General features: G+C 46.4%; 1 protein-coding gene across 1 annotated transcript in view; it reads left to right on the top strand.

Annotated features, from left to right (window-relative positions):
* Positions 1–1,316: 1,316 nt before the first annotated feature.
* SNX33 (sorting nexin 33) overlaps positions 1,317–20,591 on the top strand; it is a 173,089-nt gene continuing 153,814 nt past the window's right edge. Inside the window, exon 1 of the mRNA XM_078685084.1 lies at positions 1,317–2,507. The gene's annotated coding sequence lies outside the window, so the exon portion shown is untranslated. The remainder of the gene's footprint in view (positions 2,508–20,591) is intronic.

Below are 20,591 nucleotides of genomic sequence, written 5' to 3'. Positions count from 1 at the left end.
TACTCCCTCTAGCTCCCTCTCTCTCTGTCTTACTCCCTCTAGCTCCCTCTCTCTGTCTAGCTCCCTCTCTCTCTGTCTTGCTCCCTCTAGCTCCCTCTCTCTCTATCTTACTCCCTCTAGCTCCCTCTCTCTGTCTAGCTCCCTCTCTCTCTCTGTCTTACTTCCTCTAGCTACCTCTGTCTCCCTCTCTCTGTCTTGCTCCCTCTCTCTCTGTCTTTCTCACTCTAGCTATCTCTGTCTTTCTCACTCCTGCGAGACGCTGGCGAGTGTGAACAGCATGAGGAACAAGCTTGCACATGGAGCGACAGTAAAGGTGAGAGCAGAGGCGAGGCTGCAGTGCAGATTGGTGTAACCCCAAGGGATGGTGTCACCCGGTGCGGTCCGCACCCCCCGCTCCCCCCTAGTGACGCCACTGGGCCTTGATGAATGAAGCATAGAGCCCTAAAATCAATCCTTTTCTTGATGGGAAACCAGGGAAGAGCTTGTCGTATCTCAGAGACCTGGTCAAACCTCCTTAGGCCTACTTTCAGCTGTGCATCCATATTTTAAAGTCTCTGGAGTTTGTTGTTGTAGTAGGGTAGACCCAGATAAAAGATGTTGCAATAATACAGATGAGAGAATTTGGTGAATCGGATCAGTGCTTGAAATGGAAAAATAGAAGTGCAGGTACCCTGTAACACAGTACCTGCTTGTTTCTGAGAAGTGCAGGTACTCTCCCTCTCAAAATTAAAAAAGTGCCTGTACTCAGAAGCGGACAGTACCAGTCCATTTAAAGTACTGGACCTGATCCTTCTGGTTCAATTGTTGGGATGGGGAAACTGGAGAATCTTAACTTTTTCAAAAGAGAAAAACAGGGGTCCAGATTTTCTGGATCTATACTTCGAGAGAGAGAGAGAGGTTTGGTTGTATCCGAAAACCCAGATCTTTCACTTCCTTGGCAGGAGAAGGAACCATACCCATAATGATGGAAAGTCAGACTGTCGTCAGCCCAGGACATCGCCTGAAACCCAAAGCCTCGAATCAACCCACCGAGAGGGTCGACAAGTAAAGAGAATTGATGTCAATGTGGATGCTTGAAGGAGTTCGCACTTCAATGACAAGCCATTTGAGCGATAAGTGGCATAAAACCGATGGAGATGGCTGCCAGTGCTCGGGGTTACGATTTCAAAAGGGCAGGCTGTGGTTAAAACGTGTTTGAATGAACTAGTTCAATGAATACCATCTATAAATATGTGACCGTGACCCAGATATCCAAGAAAGAGTGGCCGGTGTTCTCTGTTTCTGCCGCTGGGTGGCGCAGCGCGCCTTGCAGCGGTCCCTGGAGTGGCGAGCGGCGGGGAGGAGGGAAGAGTGTTTTGTTTCTCTTGCTTCTGCCTGGTGGTGCCTGAAGGCTTTTCAAACTTTCAGGCTGGCCCTTGCGTCATGGAAAGCTCCGGGTGCATTGTGTGACACCACGGGGGCAGGCCAGCTGTGCAGGCGACGGCAGCAGGGCACCCGGGGAGGCCTGGCAGCAGGAAGAGATGGTGCAGTCTTCGTGCCATGCCGCGCGCCATGCAGGCGGCGACTGACACCAGCCGAAGGCACGGGGCACCGAGGTACACGGGGGTGCACGCTGCTCACCTCGCACTCTGGCACAGGAATGCCATGCCTGGCTCTGTCGCTTAATGACGAGTTTGCCCGCAAGGACTGTGCTATACTGGTAGCGACTGTCCTGCCTTCTCTGTTACTTTTATCCACCGAGGACTTTGGGCGACACTTGGAGACCTTTGCACTAGTTTTGGGATCAGACATATCTGAAGGAAGAGACCACAACGAGTCCATGGGGAGGCGAAGTGCAGTTCAGGTTCCCATACACGGGGCAAAACCTGCCCAGCCTGAGGGAATCTGAGCGACTCCCAGGGTCCTCTCCCTCCCCCTGGTCGCAGCGGATCTCCGCTTGCCCTTTTCGCAGATCCCATCTCTATTCCCCAAAGGGAACTTTTTGTTTGCAGTTGAATTCCTGAGGTTTTCCCAGCGCTCCCCTCCCCCTGCTCCCTTTGGACAGAAGGTCTCCGGATTGCATATTTTACTGGAGCCCTCTCACCCCCAGGGAACGCAGTGTTTCTGTTGTGGGTCTTGTTCGACTTGTTTTTCAGGACACCAACCTGCGATCAACCAACTTCAATATATTTATTCAGTTGTTTTAATATATTTTTTATCAGATTTGGTGGATGTTGCGAACATTTTGTGTTTCTGTCTGTTGTTGAAACACCCGTGTGCTTTTTTGTTGTCTTTTCTTGGGAATTTTTTTCGAGAGGTGATTTAGTGGTTTTTTTTTTCCTTCGCGTTGTTGTCGGTTTCAAGTCCATGGAAACAACAAACCAGTAACCCAAGCTGCCGGTGGGATGGCACTTAACAGGTTAAACCCGGGAGCCATGCGATTGCTGTCAAACGTTTGGAAGTAACTTAAGAAGCGATTCATGAACTAAATCGGCCTGGTTTTCCGAAACGGATTCTGTCTGTTCCTGGTGAGTTGACTATATTTATATCTCCTCTCCTTCATTTTCCCAGCGCGAGAGCTGACTTCACAATGGGCCTTCCTGGTCTGCATGTATTTTGAAGTGAGAATTTGATCAGCTTTTTTACTGTGGTGATTTGTTGTATGTACACAGCACCTTTGCATCGTGTTCAGGCTCATGTCCGATTTTCTTTATTTTAATTACTGTTGTTGACATTTGATTCCACGTCGCCAGGTGTATATCATGGGGACAGGTTTGGACTTTAACTTGCTGATGCATTCTGGGAGTTCCAGTCTCGGTGCACTTTAACTGAATCCGTTGCAGTAAAATATTCGATTGCATCGAGCTGAAAAATAAAGTCGACGATTGCAAACGTTATGCCTTAATATTTAGTAATGAGTCTACATAAATTGGAGCACAGGTTGTTCCATGTAGGTGAACGATGCGTTGTTATGCTCTTTGCATTCTGGTACTTGTACAGTGCGTGCACTAGGACTGCAGTAGTACAGGTACTCACTATTCGGAATACTTGAAAAGTACAGGCACCCCCACTCCCCAGCCCACACCATGCAAAGTATATATATATGTCAGTTTAATGCACTGTTTCCTAACAAGAATTTCATAGCTACAACTCCTAGAACGCAAAAAAACGGAGCAGGCTTAAACGAGCAACGCATAGATGCCACAGGGCAACCGTGGTTACACAGATAAAGATGGTGAGTAGTAAAATGCAAATACCTACGATGTAATGGTGCTTTAGTTTCGTAAACCTCGTGCAATCTATACAATCTAATGTAACACCGTCGAACTATTACTTGATAAATACAAGTAGATTAAAGATCAGGGCCTTGTAGCTACAGTGTAAACAGCGTCCGTTTTGTGTAGTCACCTGCCTAAAAAAAATCATGTACATCGGATAGAGTAGACAAGCAGACATTCCCGAGAACTTATGCCACGCGCATCTAGCACAGCTGATAAATGGCTGCCCCCCTTTGACACACGACGCCTCAGCGAACTGAGCATTCTCCCCCAGAGGACCCTGTGTGTAACCAACCTCACCCCAGAGGAAACTGTGTGTAGCCAACCTCACACCAGAGAACCCTGTGTGTAGCCAACCTCACACCAGAGAACCCTGTGTGTAGCCAACCTCACCCCAGAGAACCCTGTGTTTAGCCACCCTCACCCCCAGAGAACCCTGTGTGTAGCCAGCCTCACTCCAGAGAACCCTGTGTGTAGCCAACCTCACCCCAGAGAACCCTGTGTTTAGCCACCCTCACCCCCAGAGAACCCTGTGTGTAGCCAGCCTCACTCCAGAGAACCCTGTGTGCAGCCAACGTCACCCCCCAGAGAAGAACCCTATGTGTAACCTACCTCACCCCCAGAGACTCCTGTGTGTATCCAACCTCACGGCCAGAGTACCCTGTGTGTAGCCAACCTCACCCCAGAGAACCCTGTGTTTAGCCACCCTCACCCCCAGAGAACCCTGTGTGTAGCCAGCCTCACTCCAGAGAACCCTGTGTGTAGCCAACCTCACCCCAGAGAACCCTGTGTTTAGCCACCCTCACCCCCAGAGAACCCTGTGTGTAGCCAGCCTCACTCCAGAGAACCCTGTGTGTAACCAACCTCACTCCAGAGAACCCTGTGTGCAGCCAACGTCACCCCCCAGAGAAGAACCCTATGTGTAACCTACCTCACCCCCAGAGACTCCTGTGTGTATCCAACCTCACGGCCAGAGTACCCTGTGTGTAGCCAACCTCACCCCCAGAGTACCCTGTGTGTAGCCACCCTCACCCCCAGAGAACCCTGTGTGTAGCCAGCCTCACCCCAGAGAACACTGTCTGTAGCCAACCTCACCCCCAGAGAACCCCTCACCCCAGAGCACCCGGTGTGTAGCCAACCACACCACAGAGAACCCTGTGTGTAGCGAACCACACCCCAAAGAACCCTGTGTGTAGCCACCCTCACCCCCAGAGAACCCTTCACCCAGGAGAACCCTGTGTGTAGCCAACCTCACCCCAGAGAACCCTATGTGCAGCCAACCTCACCCCCAGAGAACCCTGTGTGTAGCCAATCTCACCTTCAGAGAACACTGTGTGTAGCCAACCTAACCCCAGAGAACCATGTGTGTAGCCAAACTCACCCCAGAGAACCATGTGTGTAGCCAACCTCACCCAAAGAACCCTGTGTGTAGCCACCCTCACCCCCAGAGAACCCCTCACCCAGGAGAACGCTGTGTGTAGCCAACCTCACCCCAGATAACCCTGTGTGTAACCAACCTCACCCCAAAGAAACCTTTGTGCAGCCAACCTCACCCCCAGAGAAGAACCCTATGTGTAACCTACCCCACCCCCAGAGACTCCTGTGTGTATCCAACCTCACCGCCAGAGTACCCTGGGTGTAGCCAACCTCACACCTGAAAACCCTATGTGTAGCCAACCTCACCCCAGAGAACCGTGTGTGCAGCCAACCGTACTTTGCATTCTTGTGACTTGTAGTGTGTAACGTTTTTGTTCCTACCTTACTCCCGAAGTAAAGTGCTGTTGGCTGAAAAGTAAATAGAAGGTGTCCTGTCACTCGGGGCACGAGAACGGTGTTCACCTGTCACTTCGAGGAAGTGTGTGTGTGTGGGGGGGGGGGGGGGGCAGTATAAGTGAGTGGGTGTGACATCTGTGGAACAGCACAATTCTCACTGAAAAGGTTATCTTGTCACTAGGCATAAAAAAACGAAGGGGCCACTGGTCTTAGTGCTGTAGCGTAGCTGTCAAGTTTTTTGGGCAGTCTATATTGTATTTGTGACGTATTCGCCGTCAGTATCTGTGTCTGTCACAGCCAGTACATGAAATGGAAATATAAAAGTGCAGCGTCCCTGCTGAGAAGTGCTGGTCCTCTCACCTTTAGATGAAAGAAGTGCAGGCATCGGTATTTGGCCCTTTCAAAACCCTGGTTACAGCTAGAAAGTGAAATAACAGCAAACTCCAGCTGGGGTCTTTGCAGACTGCACAGACTTGCATAAGGCAGAGAATGGGTTACACGCGGTCTTTAATCTGCCCTCATTATTGACTGAGCTATCTCTCTCTCTCTCTCTCTCTCTTTCTCTCTCTCTCTCTCTCTCTTTCTCTCTCTCTCTCTTTGTGTGTGTCCATGTACTAAGGGCATCGTTACAGATAGATACTGGCAATGCAATAATGTAATAGCATAAGGTATGAGAAGAGCAAAAACTGGAGAGAAAGCAGACTCCACTGTGCTACAGAAGGTAGGGAATGCGTGGACAGGTGGCCTGGTGCACCTAACTTTAGTGGCCATGTATCACGAGGAGTAACCATAGTGTGAGAGCAAAGACACAGATGGAGAATAAATTGAACCGAAGGTGCTTCAGGCATTTGGGGAAAGGGAGTGGACCTTGCTAGGCTGATGTGGAGGAATTTTTAATAATGAGTACCTGCTTCTTATATATAGCACCAAACACCACCATTAGCCAATGTATTGTACTCAATGTGCTGACTTCTGAGAGCTAAATCATTCTTGCTAGGATTCAAACTCACAACTTCTAGGACAATTTTTGTCACTGGCGAACGTTCAGTTCTCTGAGCCGAACAATTTACCGGTATGTTTAGGGCCAAAATTGCAAGGCTCAGCTTTGAAGACCACGCATCTTCTGGTTTTGCACCTTGTAAGAAAAAAATGTAATTGCCTGTTGAGCATGCTACCACTACTACTTACAGATTACTTCCACCGCAAAGTGGATAACCTGATTAGTAAATTCCTATGGCGTGGAAAGAAGGCACGAATAAGTATAAAAAAACTAAGGCTGGATAAAAAACTGGGAGGATTAAACCTAGCAGACTTTAGAACCTTCCAAACCGCATTCCTAGCAAAACAAGGGGCCTGCTGGATGTCACCCCCTCAAGGATACACACCGGTATGACTACTAGTCGAGCGAGCCATACTAAACAACCTCAACCCGCTGGTGCTGCTAACAGCTAACAAACACACTCACACCTCCAGCCCAATCTTCAAAAAAACAAAAATTGCCCTACTTAAAATAGACAAGGAACTGGAGAACAGCGTAAATAACTCAAAATGGGAGTCTCTTTGGGCCAACAGCAAGATCAAATACAAAGGGAAATGCCTAACCCTTGACACATGGATGGAGAAAGGCATCTCCTACCCAGACCAACTAGAGGAAGAGGGCCACCCCATCACGTTTGCCACACTGAAAGATAGACATAATCTACTTGACATTGAGTTCTACAACTTCCTAAAAATAAAATTGCCCTAACCAAAGCCAAAGTATCATCGTCCAACCCGTCAATTATACAGTATATGGCGAAAATCAACAGACTAGGTCATCAGGTATTGCACCTCTACAAACTTTTACGCCCAAACTCCACCAAACTTAACGATAAGTCAACTAACTACTGGGTAAAACGAGGCAATATCTCACTTAATGAGCAAGAGCTGGCTTTGTTGTGGACCTCCCCCTCACGAAATAAAATCTCCCCGGTACTATCAAAACAACATTATGGCTACTCCACAAGACTTTCTGGACGCCCGCTCGATTAGCCTCGCTAGGCCTCAGGGAAAACGATCTATGCTGGAACTGCGGCAAGGAGAAGGGCGATCTAGCACATCTTATCTTCTACTGCCCAAAACTCAAAACGTTCTGGGAGAAAATCTTTGATTTCATAAAAAATATCTTCCCTCACCACCGCATTTATGACCACAGGGCTTGCTTCACTGCATGACAGGGATCTGCTAGACCTCTAATTGACCGCGGCAGTGAAACTGGTCCTGTCTAACTGGAAGGACACAGCTAGGACTTCATACAAAGGCTGGGTCAACTGGGTGACGTACCTCAGAGGCGCAGTTACCATTGCCCTGCAAAACTCACCCTGGAGACCAGCTACTAGGGGGATGTTGAAGTCACTCGACACGTATCTAGAATCCTACGAACCCCGTGAGGCCACTCGTGCACCCCAGGGGGGTGTCAATTTTCAACCAAGGCTACAAACCCAGACTAGACTCACTGCTATAGAACCCTTCTTGTATCCTATCTCCACCCTTTCTTTCCTATCCTCTCTCTTTCTATCATCTTTTGCCTAATTTCCCAGCAAGTCAGTGTAGAGGGGTTTAGCTAAACATGTATACCAAAGTACCGGTAATTACTGCAACACCAACCATGTTTGGCTGGAACCTCGTAACGGAAATGCTAACGTACTTGTTTATAAAAATGTATAAAATACTTTGAAATAAAACAAAAAAGAAGTCACAGACATTTTAATGTGTACGATTTACGATATTTTTTATGGTTAACAAAACTGTTACAGTGTTAACATTTCATCTGAATAGAATAAGTTGTGATTCTATCAAGCAAGTTTGGCTTCTTATTGGTCTATGTGTTGAAGATGGCATAGAGAGCGGACTGGCATGACTAGCTATAAAACAGTACAATGTTAGTGTATTATTTTACTTCCTTTTTACAGGCAAATTATCTTTCCCCTTTAGAAACACAAAAGGAATGCATTCTAACTTTGTACGTATTTATACCTCTTTGCTATGTAATCTGTTTTCCTCCTCAGTCATCTTATTTGTGGGGCATATTGGGTCCTGTTCAGGAGGCCTTTTAGCGGGAAACAACCTTTACAACGCAACTTTTACAACGCACTACCATTACAATGCAGTCATTACATCGCAACATCCCTTACATCGCATGCCATTACAACGCAACCATTACATCGCATGACACTACAACGCATACCATTACATCGCATGACACTACAACGCATACCATTACAAAGCACGTCATTACAACTAAGTCATTACAACGCATACCATTACAACACATACCATTACAACGCATAGTACCCTTACACTATCCAAAACTTACCCTACTGTTGCACCCCCTGGAGTTAGAATAGTAATTTTTACCACTACACTATCCAACACTTACCCTACTGTTTGCACCCCCTGGAGTTAGAATAGTAAATTTTACCCCTACATTATCCAACACTTACCGTACTGTTGCACCCCCTGGAGTTAGAATAGTAATTTTTACTCCTTTGCCATCCAATACTTACCATACATGCAATGTAATGGTATGCGTTGTAAAGGTAGTATGCGTTGTAATGGAATGCGTTGTAAAGGTAGTTTTAGACAATTTGTTGTAGTGGCATGCGTTGTAATGGAATGTGTTGTAAAGGATGTTGCGTTGTGAAAAATGCGTTGTAAAGGTATGCGTTGTAAAAGTATGCGTTGTAACGTCATACAACCCTTTTAGCTCTAGTGTCCAGTTCCAGAAACAGCTCTGGAGTGTAATGGCCAGTTCTGGAGGCCTCATACGGAGCTTTGTGTCCAGATCCAGAGATCGTATATGGAGTACAGTGTCCATTTTTGGAGGTCACCCCAGGAGTATTGTGTCCAGTTTTGCAGGCCTTTTCTCGACATTGTCTGCAGTAGCTGATTTTGCTGCCTGGATTTCTGCATCCGTTTATGGAGGCTGCATCTTCAAAAAGAGAGAATACGGTGATCCTGCGGAACCCGCAGGCTTGCAGCTCTCCTCATCTCATTGTGGTCTTTACATTGGTTTGTGTGGCATAGAAGGACACGGTAGCCTCCAGTTCGTAGGATGAGTGCCTCAAGTAAATGGCGGGTGCGGCATCCATTTGTGTCCCTTCCATGTCCAGTGGGATCTGTGCTCTGGAGGCTGTTCTATGGACTTGAACACTTCACAATCCAAAATGGCTGACAGAGTATGGGCGTCACATATTCAGCCTGCATATTGACAGCAGTAAAGCTTGGTTAAGGGCTCATCCGGATGTGGAGCAGAAGTGCACTGGCCCTACCGACCTGTAACCTGCAGTAAGAAGATGGTACATCTGGAGTCTGCCTTCGTGCGTAGGTCCCTGTGGCTCAGGCTTCTTGCTATCCATTGCTGACCTCGCTTTTTGGCGATTTGCAGGTTTCTTAGCAGGTCACGGGCATACATTAGTAATCTCCACCAGTTGGAAATGGCTTGGGCTTCGTGAGGAATAAAAGTCCTAAGTTGTGACAAAAGGATCAGGAAGAACAGTGCCTCCAGAGGAGTTTTGTTTGGGCTTTCCACCATAGATGTGGGAAGAGTGATGGACCGGCTGGGGCCAGGCCACGCTTGTGGTCCTTGTGCTTCACTAATTGGAAAAGAAAGCCTGCAGAGAAGTAGGAGCCCTAGGTGCCAGTCGCCAGCAGGGATCTGTAAGAGACATCACCTAGCACAATATACACCCTTAGCAAATGTATTAGCCAAACACAATGCATAAACAGTGTTTACTCCTCTTAGAAAGAGAAAGATCAATGGTTTAGGTACAAGATACGAGCACACAGTACAAGAAGCACAGCCTGTGCATCTTCTTGCTACTTGGTGTCTCCTCCTCATCGTCGTCTGACAAAATCCCACCCAGCCCCACCGCTCTTACCTGCACGGGCCACTGCTGCCCTATCCTATCACTCCTACAATAAGTGGGAGAGGGTGTGGTGCTCCCTCCATTCCTTGGAGCCTGACTATGAGGCAGAAGACTTATGTCTCCCACTTGAGGTTCACTTCTGGACTCACCATTGTGAACATCTGAAGGAACCGTACTGGGGGTTCCCCAGAACCATGGAGTATCATAAAAGGTGACGAGGATGGGTCTGGAGCTGTTGCGAGAAGAAGCCCTCCACCGAGCCCACAGCTGCGTGTTTCATAAGAAGAGTTTAAATTAAGAACCCACTCTGTCTGAATGATTCAGAAAAGGGGGTGGTGATGAACAGAGTGCCTGAATTAAGCAGACCACTCTTACCCAGTCCAAAGATCAGGGCTTGATCCATCACCGTTTTTTAGCTCACTGCACCATCCCAGCTCAGAACTTGGCTATATGCAAATTAGTCTGTTCCTGTCCCAGTGCATGATGGGAACAGGGCAAACCAAACTACCAAGCCAATTCTTGTACTGGGAAGGAAACAAGCTTCCGGGGACCGGTTTCTGCCATTTCAGGCGTCGTCGGCATGGCTTGCTTGAATCCTGATGGTGCAATGAGCAAGGGACTCACATCTGAGTATACCCTTCCACGCTTAGGGTGGACAAAATGATTCAGAAAAGGGGGTGGTGATGAACAGAGTGCCTGAATTAAGCAGACCACTCTTACCCAGTCCAAAGATCAGGGCTTGATCCATCACCGTTTTTTAGCTCACTGCACCATCCCAGCTCAGAACTTGGCTATATGCAAATTAGTCTGTTCCTGTCCCAGTGCATGATGGGAACAGGGCAAACCAAACTACCAAGCCAATTCTTGTACTGGGAAGGAAACAAGCTTCCGGGGACCGGTTTCTGCCATTTCAGGCGTCGTCGGCCCGGCTTGCTTGAATCCTGATGGTGCAATGAGCAAGGGACTCACACCGGAAGCTTGTCTCCTTTCTGGTGAAGAATTGGCTTGGTAGTTTGGTCTGCCCTGTTCCCATGATGCACTGGGCCAGGGACAGACTAATTTGCATATAGCCAGGTTCTGAGCTGGGATGGGGCAGTGAGCTAAATAACGGTGATGGATCAAGCCCTGATCTTTGGACTGGGTAAGAGTGGTCTGCTTAATTCAGACACTCTGTTCATCACCACCCCCTTTTCTGAATCACTCTGTCTGAAGTCAAGACCTTGGTCTCTTCACTTCCTCACTGCACCACCTTCTCCTAAAACCACGCACCTTTTGGTTGTTCATCTCTGGGCTGGCAACAGGCGGTTTATTTAATTTTCCCTCATGGTCTTCTGTTGAATCCATTGAAAAATAACTAGGACCCCCTGTTGAATTAATTTGGCAACCTGGCTCCACTGCTCTTGCCTGCACGGTCTGATCTTGGGATAGTTTGAGCCCAGAGGAAGGGTGAATCAAGGAGGTTTCTCACTTCAGAAAAGGCTCTCGACTGGACACCAATGAAGACCCACCTCCAGCCGGTTTTCACATCCTCCCATAGTTCAACATAAGGGAGCACTGGCGAGTATTCCACCCCTAGGCCAATGCGCCTCTGCCAGGCTCGCCCCTCAGTAATCCCTGGTCGCAGACCACCTCTAGGGCCAGGGTTGTTGTGGAAGCCCCTGTAACTTCCAAGTGTTTGCTGCTTGGAAACCTGTGAGCTGGAAAGCTAAGTCAGCATCTGGACCTTGTCATGGTTCTCAAAGTCTATAGGCACATCACTGTCACAATGGAAAGGAAGGACTGCTGCTTTCTGAGGAGAACCATTAGGGAGTGAGATGCCACCAAGAAGTTGGATGCCTTAAGGAATAGGAAATGGGGGGGGGGGGTGTTTCAAAAACACAGGATGCCCATAAGGAGGACTGGGGTATGTGGAGTGCTAGAGGTCGAATGGGAAATTGTTGAGCAAAGCAAGGCTGTTTGGATCACGAGAGGAGGACCACAAGGCCTGGGAACCTCATTGGTGAATGTGAAGAGCTATCAAGGCGGTGCTGCAGCAATGGATGGAAGCGCAAGGGGCTGCAGAATCTAAACCTGTGTGTGCTAGTATGTAAATATAAAGATGGGTGAGGGATCGAGAGATATGATGGGAATATCCAAAGCCCTAGAAGGCTTAAACTCAGAGGAAAATGTTTTTTTAAACGGAAGAGTGCTTCTAGAACTTGCGATCAACCGGAAATAAGGAAGTTCAGCATTAACAATATTACTTCTCAGAAGAGACCCTGACTGCATGGAACAACTTCCCAGCAGGACTGAATGGATACAGAAGTAAATTCATTCAGCAGACCCTTTAGGAATAATGAGGTTGGACAGTATGGGTGTGCAGTCCAGAATAAGGCTAAAGACAAAAGGGATGGGAGAGAACAGACTGAAATGGCCAGCACCACACTCCAAGTCTGTTTCAGCAATGTCTGTTTTATTAAAGTAAGGCAATGCTGACAGTGACATCATGGCTGAAGCGGATGAACATCCTGCTCGTCCGAGGACCTGCATTCTGGGAATCCGCCCTGCTCCCACAAGGACTTCTCCTTGCTGATTTTGGCCTCGACCTCTGAAGAGGTGTTGTTTCTTGGCAGAGAGGGATCAGTGAAGGCCGGAGTGGAAGGCCACGAACTGGGCAAGGACACTGGCAGCAGGGGAATTCCAAAGTGTCCTTCATCTGCCAGGAGTCGACAAATGCATTGTCAACATTTAGTTCTACATTTGGTTCACTGGGGATGTTGGCAACACTTGTTATGTACTATAAATGGTGTGTCGCGGCCTTCACTGAATCACAAGTTTTGAGGTTATAGTTGTGCTCCCGGCATCCATTCCCTTTCTACAGTGCCTCTATGTAGTCTGACACGGTCCACCACTTGGTAAAGTTCTCACTTCCTGTGCTCACAATGTCTTCAAGCATGTTCAGTCCACTAGCCAAGCTGAATGTGCCGCAGAGGAAATTCATTCCTCATCTGCTCCAACTCTGTGAGTTAATTGTACTCTTCATTTTCATCCTTTTCTAAACATTTGTAGAATAAATCTTTGCAGTGGGTAAAGATAGAATTTTTTTGGTGGACTTTATGAATTGGAACATAATTTGCCCCATTCTTTGCCAGCACTTTAAATCAAATCTGTCCAGTATATACAATGTTAATTTTCAGTTGCCTTGGACAGAATTGTTAATGTTAATGTTAGTGGGAATTATAAAGCGCACAAATACCCGGGGGTGTCTCAGCGCTGCGAATTGTTAGAATATTTGTCAGTAATCAACACTACAGAGTCCAATTCTGGCTCCTATTAGTCTTCACTGTTTGAGACAACCTCAAACCTGTTGTCCGCAAACTGGAGTTCAAGTCGACAAGTGGGAACGCACTACACACCAGTCTCGGCTAGATCCCTTTAAAGCTATCCTTTATTTTGCCTGCGGCTGATAAACAACGCCATCAAATTAGACTGGGTCACACTTTCTCGAACTCCTCAAATTGCTTACTCTCACAATTCGCTCTACCTATAACAGATCATGCTCACATACAAGGCCATATACTACATCACTCTACTGTACGTCCTACATAAGTTGGAATTAGTCTGCAAATCCAGGGCTCAAAGAAGTAAACCCACATTACTCCTAGGGACAGACCACTTCAAGATAAAACCCAGTTAAACATGAATTGCAAGGCACTGACCAATAATTTGGAATTCTCTTTCCACTTATATTAAAATTTAAGCCATTCCTTCAATTCTTAGCCAAAAGATCAAATATCAAATATGCCCCAGTCTGTTACACCCTAACAGGTTTATGAATCTTTCACAGTGATTACTTCTTAAATACGTTTTGAATTTTTTGACATGTATCTATTAATGCATATGCTATACTACACTGTTGTCTTTGTAACTACGGATGCACTCATTTCAGTCTTGTCTTACTAATGTATATACAGGCTTGTCACTATCAACTCAATAAGTAAATATACATGTCCTGCCCTGTACCCACTGTTGTAAAGTACTTTGCAGTCCCATAGGCTCTGCTGACACTTCACAAAGACCGCAAAAATAAATAAAGGCGAACCCGTGTCAGGAAGGTTACAACTAAGCTTTATCATTTAAAAAGAAAAACATTCAAACTGGCTCTCTTAATTCAGGTACACCTAGACACACTCAGCCGTCCTATATAGAGTGCTGGGCAGCATTCTGGCTTGGTTGTTGAGCCCAATTCTACCTTGAGAAGAAGGGAACTCAAGGATAGTGGGAGATAACCCTGGCATTTTTGTATTTGAGCCACCAGCACCTCTCCCCTTACCCCATCTTTACTAGTTGATGATGTGCCATAGCATTGTATAGTCCTGGAGTCTGACTAAAGGATGTTGTGATATGTGTGATTTATTGACTTTCAAATAAGACCTGCAACTTTGAAACATAATTCTGAATCGTTGTAGTACTCCCATAGGAATGGGGGACTCGATTAACAATCTATCATGTTTGCCAAAAGAAATATGGGGTAACACAAACCTCCAAAGGGAAGCTATCCACCTTGCATTTTTATGCCTTTCTCTGCTTTGAGAATGTTGGGGAAAGGGCTTTCCCCAACTGATTAAAATGGGGGGCGGGGGGTTGGATGGACCCACTTAATAGTACTCGCCAGATGAATTTAAACCACCCACCGACTCATACCCACCCATATATCCTAGTTCAGTGGAATTCAAGTGTTGTATTCCATGCTGTATCTGGGTGCTGTTGACGCATTGGAATTCACATTTAGTCAATCTTAGACAGCGGCCAATAATGTTTAAGTAACAGTGTTCATGTACTGCAGACGTTTGGTCTGCTGGGCCTGTGGAGAGCGTAGAAGCCGACTCCGATGAAATCCAAACGCTGGAATAGGCTCAGATGAGATTGCAACGAGTTGATCAAAATCCATGACTCCACAGTTTGCCGAATACCAGAATCTAAACATTCTTTGCCTGAAACAACGAAACTTGAATAAGCCAACCTTCTAGATGTTGGAACGCTTATGTCATCTGCCTGTGCAATAAAATGATCAATGGTGCCATTGCCTCGGTAAGGCTTAAGATGGCAACAACAGGATAAACAAGTAAACTTTACATTGGAAATGCAGCTCTCCACCTTCGCTTCACATTGTGCACAAGCATAATGCAGTCACTGACAATGTGTACAGCCAACAGCTGAAGCGGGCAGACCCACTGCCCAATGCGGAATGCTGCGGTGAACATCAGCAGAAAATGAATGACACAACAGAAAGCCCATGGTTGAAATTTGCTGACTGAAAGTCACTGTATGTATATATTTTAACGTTTTTAAACACACCAAACCAATTAAAACGTCTCCGCTAAAGCCAGACCTAAGAAACAGGCCTGCCACCGACCTCTACCCAGGTGATAGAGAGTGTAAAAGATACTAAAATCGACCTGCTAGTCCACCTTACATTTAATTAGAAGGTAGGGTACCTCATAATATGGCGCGTTGAATGAGTGGTATCATATTAATCACTTCCCCATTCTTATCACATTTGTAAAGCTGTAAACACAACGTTCATAAAATGATTATAAAAGGAGAAGAGCATGTGGCCCTGTTCCTGTGGAAAACAGGAAGTGGAGCTGATTGGAAGTAGATCTAATCACTAATTTAGGTTAGTGATGACAAAAAGATAGTAAAAAGACTAGCGGGGGGTGGTTGGGTGGTGTAAGGAATGACCAAAACACAAACACCCGCATTGCAAGCTTCAATCACACAGAAATGAACATTATTTACGGACAATACAGGAAGTATTTTATCCGCATATGTCACTTGTTTAAGGATCAGGAATAACGCTGGGAGCCAGATTCCATCACCCATACTTTTTGATTTCACTCAAATGATACATCATATTCTTACTTCTAGAGGCTTTCAGCCGGCCCAGTTCATCCACTGGTTGGTCAGTTATTCACAGTTTTCTCCTGCCCACCAAAGCACAGCACCAGAGCTCAGCTATTCTTCAACTTCTCTGTGAGTGATGACATTCTACCCTTTCACAAGGATCACAGCCACAAACAAAATAGTCTATTCATTCGAGGGACTTCTACGGCAATGCTTGCATTTAGAGACCCCAAAAATATTTTCGGGAAACAAGCATTGACACGTTGCCCAGTGCTGTATGTTGTAGCCAGAAGCAAAATGTAAATGGCACAAAAGCTTACCAATAGGTGAAGATGACAGGTTAAAGTGCTGTAAGTATATTTACATGTACTTTTAGTAAAATCAAAAGGTCTTAGCTAACGGTAGACCTAAAAAGTATTTAATGGATTGCTTATAACTTTGGCCAACATGATGAATCAATATAACATTTTCAAAACTAAAATATTGCCATCAAAGTTGTTTGTAAATGACATATTGGTGGCTCGGGTACAATTGTAAGGGGTTCCAAAGTTACACATTCCATTCGAATTCCCAAAGAAATATTCGAAAGCTTGAGCCCTAAAACCAAGCCAAGGGGGTGTTTTGGAGAGAGGCACTGGACTGAGAGCTTGGAAGTAGGCCATTTACTGTGGCCTAGCACCCTGTGGATGGGGGTAATGGGCAGATTATGTGTAGCCAAAAGACGCAATGTGTGCCCTGTGACCATGGGGCATGAAGGCACTGATGGCGGGGGCTGGTGCACAGGCATGACCAGGGACAATGCTCTGTTTGTTATTTGCTGTTTTCTGCCTCTGAGCGCTGCCCATTGGTGGCTGAGGGCACTGGGCACAAGATGTGGCTGAAGGCTGAGAACAGAGGACCTGGCACATCCCCCCTTTTATGGCTCTTGGCAAGCTGAAATTGAGGCCTTGAACCAATCTATAAGATCCAGCTCTTGAGCTCTGGCTCCTGATTTGAGCAGATTGGGCAGAGGTACCACTGCCAGACTTTTTTTCTGGAGAAGCATTACATCCTAAGTGACAATCGGACCTGGGTATATGTCGTTGGCTGAAGCTAGGAAGCAGTGGCAGATACTTGATCCATGTACTGCACTTTTCTGAGGCTCATCTGACATTCATGCCCATTCGTGCAATGCTCCACGTATGATGCCGGTCCACCTTAAACACCGCTGTACTGCAAAGGTCCATTGTGCATTAAAGGCTCTCAGAGGGTATTTCATACAGAAAGACATGGCAGTGTAACTGACCCATGGTATGGACAACATTTGGGGTACCTACCATTGCTAAGTGACCTGCCAATCTTTGTCTTACTGTTGGGTGAGTCAGGTGTGCTGCCACACCAGTCCTCTTTCTTAAGGATGCCAGGAGCTGAATAGACTGCTGGAGAGAGTGCTCCATCAGCTGAGACCCCCTGTGACTGGACTGCTGACCGGTCTCTGAGGACCCCTATAGATAACTGCGTGGACAGTGCAGATGTGCATCTGTCGAACAGCCCGTTACCTCCAGCTGCTACAAGAAACGTTCTGGGAGTAATAAGTAGAACCTTGTTTTCATTACATCTCAGCACGGCACCACCAAAGTGCCTTCCCGCCCTTTCTGGCCTGCTTGCTTCCCTCAAGACGTCAGATGGATTTCCAGTTTCTTGCACTCTTACGACCTCCTCCGAGTACACCCTCTGCCCGCTGAAGGGCAGGTGAGCGTGACGAGCACAGCTGAGCGCTCAGTGAGGGACTGAAGGCTTCCAAGGCGGAAGTGAACAGAGCAGGATTAAAGGGCCGAAGGGCGTGCCTTAGAGGGTGCAGGCAGGGCAGGAGGTGTGCAGACTGTAGCAGAGCATCGCCAATGCCGATCTGATGGCAAATGCCGACCTGTGGCAAATGGGTGCACTAGGAAGAACTGGGTTTGTGTAGACCGGGTCGTAGGACGGAAAATGGGCCCATGCATAATAAAACTGCCCTCCCAATACCGACTTGGAAAGCTAAAAAAGCGGGCCATGTTTGCAAATCCGGGAAGTTTTCAACTTGTGAAGACACGCTGTAGAGGTGTTTTGCAAGGTACGGCATGCATTTTTGCTTGCTGCAGGTAATGTCTGAGGTAATATCATGGAAATCAACAGTAACAAACTTTGGCAAAGCCAATAGGTCGCACCTATGCAAGAGCTATTGGCTTTGCCAATGTGTTATAGCCCAGTTATACATTAGCGTGGCTGTTGTTGAGCATGGCTAAAGGTTAGTGGCATAGAGTGGAGTATTGTGAGTAGTGTAGAGTGGAGTGGTGTTTAGTGTTGTAAAGCAGAGGGGCATAGAGTGGAGTGGCATGGAGTGTTGTAGACGTAAGTAAAGTGGCACGGAGTGGTGTAGAAGTAGCTGTGTACAGTGAAGTAGATGGTCGTAGAATGTGGCACAGAGTGGAGTTGTGAGTTGTAGAGAGTAGAGGCATAGGGTGGAGCAGAGTGTCATGGAGGGCAATAGAGTGTCGTGGAGTGGAGTGTCATGGACAAAGTAAAGTATCATATAGTGTTGTGGCAGGAGTAGAATGATAGTGTGGAGTAAAGTGGAATAGAGTGAAGTGTCATAGAGTGTTGTGGCAAAGAGTGGAGTAGAGTAGTCGTAGAGCAGAGTAAAGTGACACGAAGTGGCATGGAGTGGCATAGAGGGAGTGTCTTTGACTGGAGCAGAGTGGAGTAGAGTGCTGTGAAGTGGCACAGTGTGGAGGGGTGTAGCGTGTCGTAGAGTGGAGGGGCGTAGAGTGGAGTGGTTTAGCGTAGAGTGGAGTAAAGTGTCATAGAATGGAGTGGTGTAGAGTGGAGTGGTATAGAGTTTTTGGCGTGGAGTGGAACAGAGTGGTGTGTTGTGGAGTGGCGTGCCGTAGAGTTGAGGGGAATGTTGTAGAGTAGCATGCCATAGAGTGTCTTAGAGTGCAGGAGTGTAGAGTGTAGAGTGGAGTGGCATATCATATAATGGAGTGGCATGTCATGAAAGTGGTGTAGAGTGGAGTACAGAGGGGAGGGGCGTGGAGTGGCATGTCGTAAAGTGGAGTGGCATAGAGTGTTGTAGAGTGGAGTGGCGTAGTGTGAACTATGCATGGTGTTATGTTATGTTAAATGAATTTATTTCGCGCTCGGCTAATCGTGAGTGTCCCGGCGCGGAACCATAAGGAATGGTAGAGGGCTTCACATAAACAGACGGGTCTTCAGTTTTTTCTTGAATACACTTAGGTCCTGGATGGTGCGCAGGACCAAAGGAAGGGCATTCCAAGCAGCTGTAGCTTTGACTGAGAAAGAACTACCCTCTATCCTCTGACGTTTAAAATGCAGGACCTGGGCCAAAAATAGGGACGAGGAGCGCAGAGAACGCGTAGGAGCATAAAAAGAAACGCGCTTCTGCAGATAGAGAGGGCCATGCTCGTCGAGCGCATGGTGTGCCATGACCAATGTCGTAAATTTCACCCTAGCAACCAGGGGCAGCCAATGATACAATCGCAGCTGGATATGAACACTGTCCCTGGATGACAGACCCGAAAATAGTCTGGCTGCAGTATTCTGTACGACCTGAAGTCTCTTCAGCCGGTACCCAGGAATACCAGCGAAAAGGGCATTTGCGTAATCCAGCCGAGACAAGATCAACGTGCAAATAATTGTTTGCCTTGCCGCCGGCGGCAGGAGGGTAAAAAACATCTGAAAGATTTCAATAAAGTGAAACAGCCACGGCCAGCTTCTTGATATGGTCTGCATGTTGTGGTAGAGCACTGGTATTACAGACACCACATTTTCAATGAAAATGGGCGTTACATTTGCACAGACATACAGTTTTACTGATAAAACTATACTGCGCACAAATGATAATGTGTGGAAATGGGCATCACCTGGTGTATTGATTTGTTTTGATCATATAAAAATATTTGTTCCCACCACAATTCAGAATTCAAAACATTTTCTTCATTTGTGCTTTCCATATTCTGATATATTTAAACGTATCTAAGATTTAGTGCTGATGGATACCCATGTTTGAAAGATATCCATTTGATCTTGTAGATATTTTTGATTAGCAGAATAATACGGAAATAACCACGTTTTGATAATCGTCCGAAAAGGGGATTTTTTTAGATGGGTACTGGTATGACGTTCAGTAATTTAGCAGTTTTTACTAAGAATGACTGGCATTCCACCCCCTGATTTGAAGAATTCCTGTTTCTCAATTCAAAGCTGTGTCTAAGTTAAGCTGTTAGATGCACAACGTCTGCCGTACGAATGTTGGTCCTGTTCTATAATAATTATATTAATAATACATATCCATATTCTATGGATACCCTTGCACAACGCAATAGTGAGTGAAATATGCAGAGCACCTGGCAGCCAATAGAGGACTTGCAAGGCAGACAAGATATCATGCCAAGGATTGAGATATATGAGAAGTTTTACAGCCAAATTTAGAACACTGTAGGATAAGCAGAAGGTATTCCTTTGTGTCAACATATAGTTCATTGTTGTAATGGATGTGGGCGTATACATTCCTATGGTTGCTTGCACTCATTGCAAAACTCTAGGAGAGAGAAAATCTGTTAAGGAGTCAGATGAGATGGATTAAAGTCTTTGTTTGCGTGGTAGATCTGCGGTATAAACCTGAGGTAAGTATCCTAGGTGAGAACTCCTAGCAGCTCTAAGAACAGAAGATTATCAGTGTGTCTTGTACAAAATGAGCATCAGACAGCGTGTTTCCATCCATGGGAAA

The sequence above is a fragment of the Lissotriton helveticus genome, chromosome 3_2 (genome assembly GCF_964261635.1).
Source record: "Lissotriton helveticus chromosome 3_2, aLisHel1.1, whole genome shotgun sequence".
Lineage (NCBI taxonomy): Eukaryota > Metazoa > Chordata > Amphibia > Caudata > Salamandridae > Lissotriton > Lissotriton helveticus.
This window is presented reverse-complemented; position numbering and strand designations above follow the sequence as displayed.